This window comes from Alosa pseudoharengus, unplaced genomic scaffold (genome assembly GCF_046254945.1).
Source record: "Alosa pseudoharengus isolate Yale_2024_CS ecotype anadromous, Long Island Sound unplaced genomic scaffold, YU_APseudo_1.1 YU_APseudo_1.1_scf_2, whole genome shotgun sequence".
NCBI lineage: Eukaryota > Metazoa > Chordata > Actinopteri > Clupeiformes > Clupeidae > Alosa > Alosa pseudoharengus.
In genome coordinates, this window is record NW_027468663.1 from 23,687,377 (window position 1) to 23,692,376 (window position 5,000).

The 5,000-nt window shown below is 44.9% G+C and overlaps 1 protein-coding gene across 2 annotated transcripts in view; it reads left to right on the forward strand.

The window, feature by feature from the left end:
* rgs12b (regulator of G protein signaling 12b) overlaps positions 1-5,000 on the forward strand; it is a 63,455-nt gene that overhangs the window by 41,009 nt on the left and 17,446 nt on the right. The window lies entirely within an intron of this gene.

Consider the following 5,000-nt stretch of genomic DNA (forward strand, 5'->3'; position numbering starts at 1 on the left):
TGTTTATGCTTGTCAGTGTGTGTGTGTGTGTGTGTGTGTGTGTGTGTGTGTGTGTGTGTGTGTGTGTGTGTGCATGCGTAGAGGTATGTTTGCTATGCAAGGTTAGCCAAAGCAAACATGGAAGTATTGGATAGGTCCACGAAGCTGCTGCCTTTGCTCACAGTGGCCGGAGTGTGGCTCTCAATGCCAGCCACTATGCATTTTCAAAAATTCAAAAGTCAACACAGGGCTTTCCAGCCAGGCTTGCTCTGTTTCTGCACAAACTTCCTTCTGCTCCCTGCCTGACTACACAAGTTAGGAAACATCATCATACATTGAACACATATTTTGGTGCGTGCGTGCGTGCGTGCGTGCGTGAGTGCGTGCGTACGTGTGTGTGTGCGTGCATGTGTTTCTTACCTTTTGTTACATTTTGTATGTGTGTGTTTGTTCTCATACCAGCCCTGGAGCAGGGTGTGTGTATTCTCTGCCTCTGTAGTATATTGTGTATTTGTCCTCTCTCTCTCTTTATCTCTCTCTCTCTCTATGTCTCTCTTTTTTCTCTCTCTCTCTTTCTCTCTCTCTCCCATTCTTTGACCATAGGTAGACATTGGGCTCTCACCATCATGAATCAATACGTGTTGCACTTGCTGAGCACAAGTCATACAGTCATAAATACTCCAAACAAGTCTAAACAGGGTTGTCTTTGTGTGTGTGTGTGTCTGTGTGTGTGTGCCTCTGTGTGTCTGTGTGTGTGTGTGTGTATGTGTGTGTGTGTGTGTGTGTGTGTGTGTGTGTGTGTGTGTGTGTGTGTGTGTGTGCCATCAGCATTTGTGAGTGAACCTGAGAATCTGCTGCTCATCTGGAAATGTGAATTCTAGTATTCCCACGTATCGAACTACCACACACTGTGTGTGTGTGTGTGTGTGTGTGTGTGTGTGTGTGGGGGGGGGGTGTTTGTCTGTGTAAGAGAGAGTATGCGTGTTTGCTCTTTTGTTTCATCTGCCACCCATCTGTCCCCACACTGGAAAATGAAATAAGCCAAGTGGCCTCAGCTAGTCTTTTCATTTCATTCCAGTGATCGTCATACACAATGAAAGCTAGAGACTCACTAAAACCAACACAAACTGTACTATGATTTTGAAAACCATACTGTTTTCTTATAGGCTCTTCCATAAATCAATGCCTGTGTTTTGGAGTCGTCTGGTATCTGAATATACAGCTTTGCTATCCAAAAATGTGATCCCCAAAGTGCCTCCCGTCCCCCCTCTGAATCCAACTGGACTGTTATGATGGATGGATATTGGAGATGATCTGACATTTTTGGGGGGTATGTGAGGAGAAGACGAGGAGGAGAGAAATAAACTCATCTAACCGCATCTTAGAGATGCTCTCTGGTTTTTGCTGAGCTGCAGTTTGTCTGCTGGCATGTGAAGGGCCAGTTGATGCTCTGGTTTCTCTTTGTTGTGTTTGGTACTAGAGGTTTGCAGCCAGACCCCCATTATGGTCCCCTGGTCTCCAAAAGGCCAAGGCTGACTGTCTGGAGGACTGCAGTGAACCCCCTTTCAGAGAAAGAGAGAGACAGGAGAGAGAGAGAGAGAGAGAGAGAGAGATGGGGTGGGGGTTGGGATGGGAGGAGTTAAAGGCTTGGAAAAACCCACTGACATTTTATTACATGTGGTGAGACGTTTCTGCCAAGAGAATAGCAGGATCCACAGGAATGAGAGAGAGAGAGAGATGAGGAGGAGGAGGTATGGGTAGGGGCTTGAAGAGCACTAGGCAGGAAACATATGCCTCAGCATACTGCGAGCTGGATCAACAGACGACGGCTGCCACGCCTCGTGCAGTCTGGAAGTCATCAGCTCTGGCTGTCTCCTGAGAAAACGAGAGAGAGAGAAAGAGAGAGGGGAGGGGGAAAGGAGAGGTGAAGAAAGAAGAGAAAAGGGGGCTATGGGTGGCGGAAGACGTGGGAGACTCAGACAAAGAGGAGAGCTGTGAGACTTACAAGTTATAAGGTGTGCACCAACAGTAGGGTAGCTGGATTAAGCACTTTTCAAACTTGTAGACAATTTCACATCCACTTCCTACGCTTGCTGTGCTCCACTAATGGCAGTTGGAGCACAGTAATGATTGTGGTTACAATAATCTTTTTTTTTGTCCCAAATTGGCACCAAAGCAGATAGGCCTAATGTAATCAAGCAAATTGATGAAGTTGGATTGATAGTGCTTCTAACACACTGATACATCAATTGGATGCATTAACCCTTAAAGGTGTAGGTTTTTGAACATTCTAAGTTCCGCAACAATTGAAGGTTCTAAAATTCTATGTTGAATTCAATGAACCCAGATATTCTTTAGAATGTTAATTTCCCAACATTCCCGTCACACCAGTGTGACGGTACTCCTTTAAGGGTTAAGTGTTAGCGTTTTTCTAAAAGGCTGCACTGTAGGTGAAACCTCACACTTTAACCAAACACACCCCATTTACCCGGGGACATTCTCTTGCCTCCCAGTTGCCCCTGGGCCTGGCTTTAGGTTCAGGTCAATGGCGGGCCCGTTCATTACTGAGTGTTGATGAGTGTGGATCCTGTCTGAGTGGTCTTAGGTGGTCTACTCCAGAGGGTTTCAACTGATTCCTCTTTTAACAAAGACCACCATCCACCAAGTCAATTTAACATCATTGTGTGCAGTGCAGTGGGCTGTGGACCACTGGTTGAAAAGCCCTGGTCTACTCCATGTTGCCTGTCTGAACTGTATGTGATCAACACGCCATGTCAAGGCTAGGTCCCAGAGGTCCATGTATGACATTGCATTACTTGCTTTCATCAACGTTGATATTTAGAGGTAAAGCAACACGTCCTTGACTACTAGAGGTCAGGAGTCCGAGAGGGGATGTTCCGGGATGTCCCGACTCCGGGACATCCCTACTCTTGAGTGCCTCTTGTCCAATCAGAAATGTAGAAATAGTTTGGCCAGCCCTAGCTGTTGTATGATACCTAAGGTTATGACATCTTCACTATAAAGTGGTTACCTGGTGTTTTTTTCCTGCCTTTCTTATTTGTCTGGCTTGGTGCTAATTCCAGGACAAGAACTGTTGGGTCATTGCCAGACAGACACTGTCTGTCAAAAAAAGGCAGACTTAATAGAGATATAGAGCCAGTGCCGTTCAGTGCTAATACTTAGATGCGACTAGATGGAAGTTAGTGGGGTTTTTGCGTTCTTGCATTCAAGAAATAAAAACCAAAAATGAATGTTATTTTTAAGCATAATGAGATCCATATTCCATGCCCATATTCAACTTCTATGATCAATACGTGGAAAGTTATATGGTCATACTCATTTTTTTTTCAACAATTTATTTAATGCCTCTTCCTTTTTCCCCTGTTGCCCTGCGGCCTGGACAAATTATCCCAATAAATGGGGTGGGGTGGCTTTTTTATTATTTTCCTTTACTTTGCCATGATGGGTTGTGGGCTATGTGAATTGAGCGTCTTTCAAAGTAAATAGGGAGAGGCTGTGATATCTATAATCTCCTGGCTGGGCCCTGCCGTATTTCTGCCCACCGCAAGAATGTGACAGCAGCCTTGATGTGGTCACAGCCATTCTGTTGCTCGCTGCCACTTTCCAAGATATGCTTGTACTCTAACTTTGGTCTCAAGACTTTTGTTTTGGCAGCTGAACAGGTACTGATTATTTGTACCTCACAAACCTTTTGTTTGTTCCTGACTGGGTCATGACCTCTCAGGAGACATTTAAATGGTTTTGGTCTCCCATCACTGGCTCTTTGCCACCTTTCTTTTCACTTCTTTGTTTTGCAATACTGGAAATGTAAATATTTAGCGATATCAGTTCCACGCCTACACAGAAGAGAAATGATGTGTGTATTGCTGTAATTGAAAAGTGATACACAATAAACCACAACGTGTCTGGGCACATACTGTTCAGACTGGTATGGTGTGATACTCTGTGTGTGTGTGTGTGTGTGTGTGTGTGTGTGTGTGTGTGTGTGTGTCTGTTTGTATAAGTGTTTGTGTATGGTTGTGTTTCAGCGTTATTTACAGAAGAGTATCTTTGTCTGTCTTTCCATTAGACCGTTTACACTCAGCGCTGACGGCAGGTTTTCCTGCGGCTGCTGACTCTGTTGTGTCTCGGTGCGGTTTTGTTACCGTGAGCGCGCCTGCTGTGTTCCACCATCTGATCGGTGTGGAACCTCTCCCTGGCATTCACAGGAAGTGAGTCATGCCTGCTGTGTCCCATGAGGAACAGGTCGCGGTTCTCACTTAAACCCACAGCTGATTGGCCTCCCACGTAGCGGGCCTGCACCTATCACAGCCTCATGACTCAAGCACCCTCCTCTGCAGGAGCATTCATATGCATGAGGGACACTATTGTTGGCTTAAGACTGGGGATTTTCACTTCTTGGTTTTTTCCCATTTGAAAAAAAATGTTACCTGGATAGGCTCAAGACCAGATTTTTTTTTTAAAATCCTAAAAGTGTTTCATTCGGTGTGTTTCTCTGTGTTGGTTTGTGTGTTTCTCAGGGTTAGTGTGTGTGTTTCTCTGTGTTAGTGTGTGTGTTTCTCTGTGTTAGTGTGTGTGTTTCTCTGTGTTGGTGTGTGTTTTTCTGTGTTGGTGTGTGTGTTTCTCTGTGTTGGTTTTTGTGTGTTTCTCTGTGTTGGTTTGTGTGTTTCTCAGGGTTAGTGTGTGTGTTTCTCTGTGTTAGTGTGTGTGTTTCTCTATGTTGGTGTGTGTTTTTCTGTGTTGGTGTGTGTGTTTCTCTGTGTTGGTTTTTGTGTGTTTCTCTGTGTTGGTTTGTGTGTTTCTCAGGGTTAGTGTGTGTGTTTCTCTGTGTTAGTGTGTGTGTTTCTCTGTGTTGGTGTGTGTGTTTCTCTGTGTTGGTGTGTTTCTCTGGGTTAGTGTGTGCGTTTCTCTGTTTTAGTGTGTGTGTTTCTCTGTGTTGGTGTGTGTGTTTCTCTGTGTTGGTGTGTGTTTTTCTGTGTTGGTTTGTGTGTTTCTCTGTG